Here is a 13,805-nt window from a genome sequence, read left to right on the forward strand (position 1 = left end):
ACCATGTCTTCTTGCTCTGTGTTCAGAGTCTGTCTCTTTGCTGATCTCATTAAACTCCAGAGAGCAGATGGGTGCTCTTTTTCCTCTGTACAAAATCTGCAGGCATTCAACCACAAGCTGCTTTACACCTAAACCTATGCAGCGTTCCATACCTCCAAGTACCCAAGTGTTCCACACCTACAGGTACATTACATTACATTACAGGCATTTGGCAGACGCTCTTATCCAGAGCGACGTACAACAAAGTGTATAACCATAACCAGGAACAAGTATGATGAAACCCCTAGAGAAAAGTACCGGTCCAAGTGCAGGGAACAACCGCATAGTTCAACTTGGACCCTGAAGGTTAAACTGATTAATACTAACACAACGAGAACGGCAACAACGCAGTCTATGGAAAAAATACAAGCAGTAGTTAAGACAGTTAATGCACCTAAGTCACCTACAAAACAGCTGCCTAGTTACAACCCTAAGCTTACAGTCGTTTACAGGGGGGTAGGGAGAGATGGGGAGAGGTGCAGCCTGAAGAGGTGAGTCTTCAGTCGTCGTTTGAAATGGGTCAGTGTCTCAGCTGTTCTGACCTCCACGGGGAGGTCATTCCACCATCGTGGGGCCAGAACAGACAGGAGACGTGTTCTGGAAGTGCAGGTGAGAAGAGGGGGAAGTGCTAGGCGTCCTGAGGTAGCAGAACGGAGGGATCTGGCTGGCATGTAGGGTTTGAATATCTTGTGGAGGTATGCTGGGGCTGATCCCTTGGGGCTGATCCCTTGACTGCCTGATACCCAGGTACCCAGGCTTCCTGAAAGCCTGATCCTGAAATAAACCCTTCAGCAGCTAGGAAGGCTGAGAGTACCCTTTCAGCAGCTAGGGAGGCTGAGAGTACCCTTTCAGCAGCACAGGACTCTAAAACACAGTGACTCTTTTCAGCAGACAAATTATTTTTCTCTAAAAGTCTCAGAGTCTGAATGGCCTCAGAGTTTTGGTCCCCTCAAATTCTGGTTCCCCTCAAAGTCTGGGTCCCCTCAGAGTATGGGTCCCCTCAAAGTCTGGGTCCCCTCAAAGTCTGGTCCCCTCAAAGTCTGTGTCCCCTCAGATTCTGGTCCCCTCAAATTCTGGGTCCCCTCAAAGTCTGGGTCTCCTCAGATTCTGGGTCCCCTCAAAGACTGGATCCCCTCAGAGTATGGGTCCCCTCAAAGTCTGCATCCCCTCAGAGTATTGGTTCGCTCAAAGTCTGGGTCCCCTCAGATTCTGGGTGCCCTCAAATTCTGGGTGCCCTCAGAGTCTGGGTCACCTCAGATTCTGGTCCCCTCAAATTCTGGGTGCCCTCAAATTCTGGGTCCCCTCAGAGTCTGGGTCCCCTCATATCCTGGTCCCCTCAAATTCTGGGTCCCCTCAGTGTCTGGTTCCCTTCAGATTCTGGGTCCCCTCACAGACTGGGTCCCCTCAAAGTTTTGGTCCCATCAGACTTTAGGTCCCCTCAAAGACTGGGTCCCCTCAGAGTTTTGGTCCTGTCAGGTTTTGGGTCTTCCCCAGGTAAAAATTAAGCATGTTTTCCTGGACAGGAAAGCTGGGGAGGTTTCAGGTCTTGTTTGTAAACAGTGGGACGTAGACCTGCGAGTAGAAGCAGGAAGTTCTGTGACGCCGTGCTGCGCGAGGCAAGTTGGAAACGGCAGGAACAGCAGCGGCCTGCAGGGCTTTAATAGAGCCGTTATCAGGGATGTGTGGGGCGCTGCAGGGAGATCACAGGTCTGATTCTGACAGACTGCTGAAGACAGCCTCCAGCGAGCTGGCTGTTTGTGTGAAGATCCACATTAGCTCCTGAAATTAAACAGGTGTCCTCGGTTTTCCCGGAGATGATTTCTCTCTGCCCACAGAAGAGCTCAGTGTCTATCAGGGCGCGAATGTCCCTCCATCCCACACGTTCACACGGAAACCATTTCTGAGCAGCAGAGGCCAGGCAGGCCGTAATCTCTGCTGATAGAAATGAAATGCGCAGGATGACAGTGTGACTTCTGTCTCGGTAATCGTTAGACTCTGTCTTTGACCAGCGCAGCAGGCAGGCTGCGGAATGGGATTTCGGGTTAGGCTCCGGCAATGCATGCTGGGAAGGGTTCCCCAAAGAGTTTCTATAATAATGACATATTAAAACCTCTGATCAGCCATCTGCTGCTGCTCAGACAGGCCTGAGGAGCAGCACAGACAGGCCTGAGGAGCAGCACAGACAGGCCTAAGGAACAGCACAGACAGGCCTAAGGAACAGCACAGAGACTGTTCTGGGATCAGCACAGACAGGCCTGAGGAGCAGCACAGACACTGTTCTGGGATCAGCATGGAGCAGTATAGAAGAGCAGACACTTCCTGCCAGAACAGATCAGCTGATCCCAAAAAAATTCAACATCCCATCTGGCTGCAGGACCAGTGTGTGTGTGTGTGTGTGTGTGTGTGTGTGTGTGTGTGTGTGTGTGAGTGTGTGTATGGGTGTGTGTGTGTGTGTGAGTGTGCGTGTGAGTGTGTGAGCGTGTGTGAGAGTGTGTGTATATGTGTGTGAGAGTGAGTGTGTGAGTGTGTGTGTGTGTGTGTGTGTGAATATGTGTGTGTATATGTGTGTGAGTGTGTGTGTAGGATAGATTGTGAATAGGTAGACAGGGATTCAGTTTATTTGTTTTAGTCATGCTGGCATCAGCCCATCCTTTCACACACCCCATGCCACCGTCACCATAACAACAGGCGATAATCACATTCAGAGATAACAGGCAGGTTGGCAAACTATGGCAGGTATGTGACGCACCTGTATCCCACACACACACACACACACACATACACACACACATGCACACACAGACACACGCATACACACACACAAACTCACACACAAATACACACAGACTCACACACACTCACACAGAAACATACACTCACCCACACTAACACTCATACACACATCTTATCCAGTCCCAGCTGCCAAACCTGCCTGGCTTAGCACATGCATTTATAATGCCCACAGCCATCTGTTAATTACAGAATTGAAATTAGCCAATTAATCATTTAAATCTTTTCATACATTGAAATTGGAAAGTTGTTCATTTAGACAACTTTAGAAAAATCCTATTAAACCAGCTTTATGAAGTCTGCTATGCCTGACAGTCCTCAGCATCATCATGGGACACTGTCCCCACAAACATTAAATCCAAACACACACACACACACACACACACGTACAAACACACATGCATACACACACACACATACACACACCAGCACAAACACACATGCACACACACACATACACACACATGCACAAACACACACACACACGCACACATACACATGCACAAACACACACACATGCACAAACACACACACACACACACACATGCACAAACACACATACACACACGCACACGCACACATACACACACATGCACAAACACACACACACATGCACAAGCACACTCATGAATGAACACACCATTACATGAACGCGCTGTTAAATGAATGCACTCTTGAACAAACACACTTTTGAATGACTGCACTGGATTACCTCCTGAATGTTAGATAAAGTCACTGTTAGATTAACAAACTGTGAGATTAGCGTGGTGCCAGATGAGCACACAGGGGCCCTGCTTTCGCTGCAAACGTGATGTCTCTGAATGGGTTTATACGGGTTTAAACCAGAACACATAAATACACCGCTGGGCTTTACTTGGGCTGAAATACAGGATTATGTTAATCTATCATCATATGTTTCTGCTGCTATGCCCCAAATCTCTCTTTGGAAACAACAAAAAAAAAACCTTAATGTGCTTTCCAGCAACAGGGGACAACCAAAATCCTGTTTGTTTTCCCTAAATAAAGAAAGAACCATCTAAAAATCCAAAGCCAGATTCTACAGCTCTGGATCTGAAGTGATAAATCAGCTATAGATGGGATGCTGAGTGGAGCAGGAGTTCATTACTTTAATAAAACATCAGCATCTTACACACTCTCTCTCTCTCACACACACACACGCACACACTCTCTCACCACTCTCACAGACACTCTGACACACACACTCATGTACATTTGTAAATGCTGAATTATCGGTGAAGGCAACTGCTTTAGTCTATGAAATAATGCTGAGAAACAATGAAAACCAACAGACTCTGTGTCTCTCGCGGACCAGAGGCAGACCCTGTGTCTCTCCCGGACCAGAGGCAGACCCTGTGTCTCTCCCGGACCAGAGGCAGACTCTGTGTCTCTCCCGGACCAGAGGCAGACCCTGTGTCTCTCGCGGACCAGAGGCAGACCCTGTGTCTCTCCCGGACCAGAGGCAGACTCTGTGTCTCTCCCGGACCAGAGCAGACTCTGTGTCTCTCCCGGACAGAGGCAGACCCTGTGTCTCTCCCGACCGAGGCAGACTGTCCTCGAAGAGGCAGACCCTGTGTCTCTCCCGGACCAGAGGCAGACTCTGTGTCTCTCCCGGACCAGCAGAGGACCAGAGGCAGACCCTGTGTCTCTCTCGGACCAGAGGCAGACTCTGTGTCTCTCCCGGACCAGACGCAGACTCTGTGTCTCTCCCGGACCAGAGGCAGACCCTGTGTCTCTCTCGGACCAGAGGCAGACTCTGTGTCTCTCCCGGACCAGAGGCAGACCCTGTGTCTCTCTCGGACCAGAGGCAGACTCTGTGTCTCTCCCGGACCAGAGGCAGACTCCTGGGTCGGACCTTTTCTTGCAGATCACCTGATGTTTCTGACTGAGAATGCCGAGTATGACTAAAGCTAGGCTAATCCCCATCAAACAGACACCAGCCATCAACCCTCAGTGAGTTACATCTTAAACCATGACAGGTCATGTGACTCCAACAAACCTTTCACTGATTGGACAGGGTTAGAAGCGAGATTATCTCCATTTGCTGTTTTTCATGGGTGTCCATCTATCTGTGGGCTGAATTTCCAGTATAGATAAAATAAAGTAACATCAGCAGTTACATCAGCCCTTCTCACCCCCACCACTCCGGACACAAAGAGTCTGTTACACATTCAGTCATGTACCATAGAGTAGACAGTCATGTACCATAGAGTAGCTGTAAACCATTTACTAAAACAGTGACTAAACCGACGACGAGAACAGACCAAACCACATTCCAAATTAGTCACCAAGCCAGCTTCCAAATCATTGACCAAACCTACAACCAAACCTATGACCAAAACTGACCAAACCAGATTCCAAAATAGTCACCAAATCATATTACAAAATGGTGACTAAATCAGATTCATTCCAAAACAGACAGCAGAACAGATTCCAAAACAGTGACTAAACCAGCAATCAAAACCAACTTCTGCTCACAGAATTTACTAGCCAGAGAGAAAGACAGACACAGAGAAAGAGAAAGACAGAGAGAGAAAAAAACAGGAAGAGAGAATGAGAAAAAGGAAGAAAAATACAAATAGGTTCTGTAGCTCAACAAGCAGCAAATCCGTCCGGTCTCCTTGTTTGAAATTCAAATTGTTCAGTCTGTGGAGCAGCTGATAAGCATTCTAGCGGAGTCCAGAGTCAACACAGGTTCTAAGACAGAGCACAGGTGGATTATGTGTAATGAAGGAAAGGAGTAAATATCATTAAGGACAGCTAAATCCATCACGGTCATGCCCGCGAAACAGAGTGCAGGATGCTGGGAGCTTTGGAGAAATCAAAGTAGACTGCAATATCACGTCTCACTGTCAGCCCCAAAGCTTTCCTGTGGATGGCTCTTCAAGTACTGCTCAAAGTACAGAATGTGAGCATCATCAGGCCTGACAAGATTAAACCCTGCGACCTTCACCCCAAACCCTGGAACCTTCATCCCAAACCCTGTGACCTTTACCCCAAGCCCTGTGACCTTTACCCCAAGCCCTGTGACCTTCATCCCAAACCCTGTGACCTTAACCCCAAGCCCTGCGACTCTTACCCAAAACCCTGTGACCTTCATCCCAAACCCTGGAACCTTAATCTCAAACTCTACAACCTTCACCCCAAGCCCTGTGACCTTCACCCCAAGCCCTGTGACCTTCATCCCAAACCCTGTGACCTTAACCCCAAGCCCTGCGACTCCTACCCAAAACTCTGTGACCTTCATCCCAAACCCTGGAACCTTCACCCCAAACCCTGGAACCTTAATCCCAAACCCTGCAACCTTTATCCCAAACCCTGCGACCTTAACCCCAAGCCCTGCGACTCCTACCCAAAACTCTGTGACCTTCATCGCAAACCCTGTGACCTTAACCCCAAGCCCTGCGACTCCTACCCAAAACTCTGTGACCTTAATCGCAAACCCTGTGACCTTCACCCCAAACCCTGGAACCTTCACCCCAAACCCTGGAACCTTTATCCCAAACCCTGCGACCTTCACCCCAAACCCTGGAACCTTAATCCCAAACCCTGTAACCTTTATCCCAAACCCTGCGACCTTCACCCCAAACCCTGTGACCTTAACCCCAAGCCCTGCGACTCCTACCCAAAACCCTGTGACCTTCATCCCAAACCCTGCGACCTTCACCCCAAACCCTGGAACCTTCACCCCAAACCCTGGAACCTTTATCCCAAACCCTGCGACCTTCACCCCAAACCCTGGAACCTTAATCCCAAACCCTGTGACCTTCATCGCAAACCCTGCAACCTTCACCCCAAACCCTGGAACCTTCACCCCAAACCCTGTGACCTTCATCCCAAACCCTGTGACCTTAACCCCAAGCCCTGCGACTCCTACCCAAAACCCTGTGACCTCCATCCCAAACCCTGCGACCTTCACCCCAAACCCTGGAACCTTCACCCCAAACCCTGGAACCTTCATCCTAAACCCTGTGACCTTCACCCCAAACCCTGGAACCTTCATCCCAAACCCTGCGACCTTCACCCCAAACCCTGCAACCTTCATCCTAAACCCTGCAACCTTCACCCCAAACCCTGCGACCTTTACCCCCAACTGTGCGACCTTCACCCCAAACCCTATGACCTTTACCCCAAACCCTGCGACCTTCACCCCCAACTCTGCGACCTTCACCCCAAAGCGTGACCTGTGACCCTGCGGCTAGCACACACACAGTTATCATATGGCACAATGCTGTTTGTGGGGATCTTTGAGCAGTTCCTGTATTACGCTGCTGTGCTGCATAGCAACAGCACACAGAATTCCATCCTTCGTCACATTTCTGCAGATGAAAGGCAGTTTTTTTCTCTCCTTCACTCCGGAATGATGAGGCGAGGAGCGGGAGGCTGGGTGTCAAAACTCAACCGAGAGACGGAGGAAAAAAAGCATTTCCATCTAAATGACATTTCCTTCGTACCCTCCGATAATCCAGGCTATGTTTGTCAGAGCAGCAGCACTGGGCTCATGAAGGCGTTGTTGTTTACGATGATGTGTGAGATTGAGGGAAGGGGGGTGTATGGGGGGGGGGCTGAACAAACATTAATCACCAACCCTTTATCTGTCATCTTCCTCTGTACGCCTGAACCCTCGCTCCCTCAAAACCAGCGCTTGCTTCTCCTTTCCACAGGTGGCATAATGATCTATTTAACATGAGCCAGCCAGTGGAGAGGAGATAACTCACACACACCGCCATTCGCCGTAAAGTCCCCGCACCGAGCAAACTTCGCCGGAACAATCACGGTTTTACAAGAATAGGTCACAACAACTCGGTCTCCTGCTGCAGAACCCACAAAAAAGGGAAGATGTGATTTGAGGTGTGGGAATATAGTCTATCACTGTGGGGTTTGCAAATGTGCTCTTGGTTATCAGACACTCACTGTCCAAAGATGGGCAGTGAGCAGATCAGCCTGGTACACAAAACCAGGAACATTACCTCTCTGTGATTGTGTGACACACGCATACTCACTCACACACATACACGTATGCACACACACAGAGACACACACACACACGCATGCACACACATACATACACGCATGCACACACACACAGACACACACACATGCACACACACACATACACGCATGCACACACACACACACATACACGCATGCACACACATATAGTTATCTCTCCTGATCTGCCGATGGGGAGAAGTCTGAATGTTGGAACAGATATATCATTTCCTGCAGTGGGAACTCATCCATGCGAATAAAGGGATGTTAAAATGAAGGAGTTTTACACTTTCTCAGAATCAGACTTCACTATTTAAATTGATTTGAAAGCAGCTGCACAGTTCTCATGGAGATATATAGGACAAGAAAATCACTGCATTGCATGAAATAATGCTCTCTGAAATACCATCTAGAAACAGTAAGTATATTACCCAAAGTGAAATGAAGCTCATATGAATGTCTGTTTAAAAACATCTGCTGAAGTGATGAATCAGACGTTTGGGGCTGTTCTACAAAAAAGCCACCATTGTACTTTAATCCCTTCTGTAGTCCCCCTGCTTAACAAAAGCCTGAAAATGACTTACCCAAAATAAAATGGTTCCTATTCTTGAACCCTTTTGACTACAAACATAATGGTCTCTTCTGAAAGGCAACCCTCGCCAGTTTGTTTTCCAAAAGTCAGAATGACTATTACCGAAAGTAAGTAACAGAAGCTCAAACAGAGTGGAGCTGGAAGTTTTATCACCGCAAAGATTTTATTTTTTTTGAGTGGGTACAGATGCCCCTGGGTGTGCCTGTTAGAAACACAATAGAGCCACAATTCTGGATGAATGCTGGTTCAAATTTGATGACAATACCACCAAAAATGAGCATTCTGCCAAAAATGAGCATTCTGCCAAAAATGAGCATTCTGCCTTGTTTATCCCTAGGCCGAAAAAAAAAACAAAAAACATCTGGGGACGCCAAAAGGACACTTGTAAATATATTGTATGCTGTACATACATACATACATATATATATATAGTATACTATATGCTAGTGGAAGGTCTGCACTGAAATGACCTTACTTTCCCCCTGTCTGTCAACCAGCCTCTCCCTCTCCTCCTCTCTCCACCTCTCACTCCTCACCCCCCCTTTGCCACCTCTGACAGCAGCAGGTCTGGAAGATTGTATAAAATAACTACATTAGCTATCAGGTTTACTAATCCGTTGATTGAGGTCCATTGATTGAAGTTTTCTTTAAATACCCCAACCCATCAACATGTCAAACACATCCCTCCCTGCCACATTTATTATTCAAAATCAGGCATATTCCTTATTTATAAGCATACTGAATAATAATAAACACATTTTGAGAATGCATTTAGATGCTAAGAAATATAAAATGGGATCAAGTCCTTCAATGAACATGCCATCTGCTGTCAGAGCTCCTCAGAAATATTCACTCAGAGAAGTGATTTCTTCCAAGGTGAGGCTTCTGTTTAGACAACAAAATGGTGAGGCTTCTGTTTAGACTTATTGTTATTGTAAAACAACAACCTTTTAAGGCTATAACTATTTTGCTGGTGCGTACTAATGGTTTGCTTACACAGGAGAAACAACCATGTGTTCTTTTTGCAAGCCTAACAGCCTATACAGCATTAAAAACATATTTTCATTGGTTAACAATTTTAAATGCTTCTCTGTCATCACTTTGCCACTGGCAAACAATGTAAACAATGGACATTCTATTGATGTTTCTCCAAGTTAGCATGTTTTTGGGACTAAAACTTACGATGGATTCTGTTCGCAGGATCCTTGCCATTATAAGGATGCCGACTTTAAAGTCGTCTGTGGATTTCCAAAATGCTTAGAAATTTAGAACCCCTTAAGCTTTACAGAAAGAACATTTAACCCAATAAACAGTGGTGTATTCTATGACCAGATTAATAGAAAATATCACCGTAAAAAAGGTTATATAAAATGAAGTTTCCTGGAAATAAGAAAATGTTAGAAAATGAAGGCCAGGGAAAGAATGAAGCCACTCACACATCCATCCATCCATTATCTATACTCGCTTATCCTGGGCAGGGTCCATCCATTATCTATACCCACTTATCCTGGGCAGGGTCCATCCATTATCTATACCCGTTTATCCTGGGCAGGGTCCATCCATTATCTATACCCGCTTATCCTGGGCAGGGTCCATCCATTATCTATACTCGCTTATCCTGGGCAGGGTCCATCCATTATCTATACCCGCTTATCCTGGGCAGGGTCCATCCATTATCTATACTCGCTTATCCTGGGCATGGTGCCACTCACACATAATAGGAAAAAGTCCAGCCAACCAATCACCCTGCCTTGATATGAGTCGTGAGCATATCGTAGCACAAACAGACATTATTTGCTACAACTGTCTGCTGTGTTTATTTTTTAAGTCCAATAATCTTTTTTTTAAAAGCGAATTATGACAAAATAAGTGCGGCAGATTAAAAGTTTTATCACTTGCCCAGTATAAAATAAATTTGTGTTTTGCTCTCCTAAAAATAGACGTAAGAGCTCGTCAGAGACGGCACGGGGGGTGGGGGTGGGGGGGGGGTGGGAGCGTTCTGTTCATGGCTTGTTTGAAACAGGCTGTGTCAGCTCTAGATTGCCGTAAAACCTGGTCTGATCACATGTTCGCTGTTCTGGAAAGACTGCGCTTGAAATAAGGCCCCCGGGGGGGCTTCTGTGCAGGCGAAGACGCCACGCACCTCACAGCAAGCTGCTATTGGCTGATATCTGAGACGGAGGCTGCTATTGGCTGGTATCTGAGACGAAGAGAGCGCGCTCCTGTCAGACTCTGTCTGCCACTTCTCGAGTCGCTCATGAGCAAGCATCCACACTTTAATACAAACACCTCATTAGTGCCTCGCTCTCAAGCAAACAGCCACTACAAAGGCCATCTTTATTCAGGCAAGATATACAAAAACGGCAAGGATTTATGAAAAATAATAATACAATAAAATATTATTCTTCATAAAAATTATTTATAAAATTTAAAAAAAAAAATCATAATTCAAATAAAGATATTTTTATAGAAGCGTATTTGTTAACAAAAATGTCAAAATAATATGAATAATCTATTGCTACTACTACTCCTACTACTACTAATAATACAATAAAATATAATACCATTTATAACAAAATCCTAATTAAAGATATTTTTATAGAAGCATTATTATTAACACATTTTCCAAATAATACAAATAATTTATTACTACTACTACTACTACTACTACTACTACTATTATTATTATTATTATTATTATTATTATAAAATGAAATATAATACAATTTATAATAAAATTATAATTAAAGATCTTTTTTATTAGAACATTATTATTAATAAACATTTCCAAATAATAGGAATAATTTACAACTACTACTACTACTACTACTACTACTACTACTACTAATAATAATAATAATAATAATAATAATAATAATAATAAGCACTTCAGTCAGATAATTGACCCAACACACAGGAAACAGCAGAACTGTTCTGAACACTTCAGTCAGATAACTGACCCAACACACAGGAAACAGCAGAACTGTTCTGAGCACGAGCATCAGGTAACTGACCCAACACACAGGAAACAGGGCCTTGGAAGCCATAACCTCACTCACAGGATGCTGCAGAACTGCTTCTCTCAAAAAAGTTTGATTTAAGCTGATTACTTCAGAATCATTTTAAAGACCAAAAAAAAAGAAAAAAAAAAACAATTACACACCACTCTTGAAAAAAACAGTTATCAATGAATATTTAAATTGCTTTCTGAAACATCAATTTGAAGAAAAAAAAGAAAAAAGAATGAGCCTTTGAAAGATATGAACCATCAGTCGCTGAAGGCGAAAAAAGCAGAAATAATCAGCAGCAGATAAAGCCGGCTTCATAATCGCCTCCCCAGCCACAGACCAGATCAAAATCAATATCAGCATGTGAGGCTTCATCCTGGCTGAGGCTAGAGCCTGCTTCTTGTGAGCCTGCACAGCCTGCCCTCTCCTACAGCAGCACAGCCTGCTCTATACAACAGCAGCAGCACAGCCTGCTCTCTCCTACAGCAGCAGCACAGCCTGCTCTCTCCTACAGCAGCAGCACAGCCTGCTCTCTCCTACAGTAGCAGCACAGCCTGCTCTCTCCTACAGATGCAACACAGCCTGCTCCCTCCTAGAGCAGCAGCACAGCCTGCTCTCTCCTACAGCAGCAGCACAGCCTGCTCTCTCCTACAGTAGCAGCACAGCCAGCTCTTTCCTACAGCAGCAGCACAGCCTGCTCTATACAACAGCAGCACAGCCTGTTCTATACAACAGCAGCAGCACAGCCTGCTCTCTCCGACAGTTACAGCACAGCCTGCTCTCTCCTACAGATGCAACACAGCCTGCTCCCTCCGACAGTTACGGCACAGCCTGCTCTCTCCTACAGCAGCAGCACAGCCTGCTCTCTCCTACAGATGCAACACAGCCTGCTCTCTCCTACAGATGCAGCACAGCCTGCTCTCTCCGACAGCAGCAGCACAGCCTGCTCTCTCCTACAGCAGCACAGCCTGCTCTCTCCCATAGTAGCAGCACAGCCTGCTCCCTCCTACAGCAGCACAGCCTGCTCTCTCCTACAGCAGCAGCACAGCCTGCTCTCTCCCATAGTAGCAGCACAGCCTGCTCCCTCCTACAGCAGCACAGCCTGCTCTCTCCTACAGCAGCAGCACAGCCTGCTCTCTCCTACAGCTGCAGCACAGCCTGCTCTCTAGCACAGCAGCACAACAATTTCCAGAGAAAAACTTGTGGCAATTTTGACAAAACCAAGAAAATGACGTTGAGCCACTGAAAAGAGGAACAAGCTGAGCTTCTGAAAAAGAGGTCATCTTTCTTAGAAAAGATTTATTTGGAGAAACATCAACCACACATGCACATAACAACATGCCCATAACCCTTTATATTTTGATTGATTCAACTATAGCAATAACTAAATCATATCATTTATTTTAGCACCATTAAATAAAATATAAATGTGTGAATAGTAAATAATTCCCACATTTGAACATATTTCTGGGGTGGGTGGGTGGCTGTTTCAGCACTTTGAGCAGAGGGAGGCTGTGTGAGCAATACTGGGGTGGGTGGGAGATGTTTGAGCATTATTGGGGTCCCCCAGTGTGAGTGTAATTGGGGGCTTTGAACTGGTGTGCAGGAGCACAGTGGTACTCTGTTTTCTGTAACAGGTGTGGAGAATGAACACAGAAAAACAGCCCCGTGCTGACAGCCCTAAAATAGACTCCCATCTACAGAGGGCTCACAAATACACTACCCTGCATGAACTCCAAAAACACACCTTTACACACAGTGACAAAAACACTACTCAGCACAAACTACAAAAACACACCTTTACACAAAGTGACAAAAACACTACCCTGCATGAACTCCAGAAACACACCTTTATACTCAGTGACAGAAACACAATTGTACACACACACACCAAAAACACACCTTCACACACAGTCACAAAACACAACTCTACACACACACCAAAAAAACACCTTTACACACAGTGATAAAAACACAACTGTGCACACACTCCAAAAACACACCTTTACACAGTGACAAAAAACACTACCCTGCATGAACTCCAAAAACACACCTTTACAAGCAGTGACAAAAACACTACCCTGCACACACTCTGGAAACGCACCTTTACACAAAGTGACAAAAACACAACTGTGCACACACTCCAAAAACACACCTTTACACACAGTGACAAAAACACTACTCAGCACAAACTACAAAAACACACCTTTACACACAGTGACAAAAACACTACTCAGCACAAACTACAAAAACACACCTTTACACACAGTGACAAAAACACTACTCAGCACAAACTACAAAAACACACCTTTACACACAGTGACAAAAACACTACCCTGCATGAACTCCAGAAACACACCTTTATA

General features: G+C 45.7%; 1 protein-coding gene across 13 annotated transcripts in view; it reads right to left on the minus strand.

The window, feature by feature from the left end:
* Nucleotides 1–13,805, minus strand: part of LOC135238676 (receptor-type tyrosine-protein phosphatase kappa-like) — a 164,375-nt gene that overhangs the window by 48,146 nt on the left and 102,424 nt on the right. The window lies entirely within an intron of this gene.

The sequence above is a fragment of the Anguilla rostrata genome, chromosome 1 (assembly GCF_018555375.3).
Source record: "Anguilla rostrata isolate EN2019 chromosome 1, ASM1855537v3, whole genome shotgun sequence".
Classification (NCBI taxonomy): domain Eukaryota; kingdom Metazoa; phylum Chordata; class Actinopteri; order Anguilliformes; family Anguillidae; genus Anguilla; species Anguilla rostrata.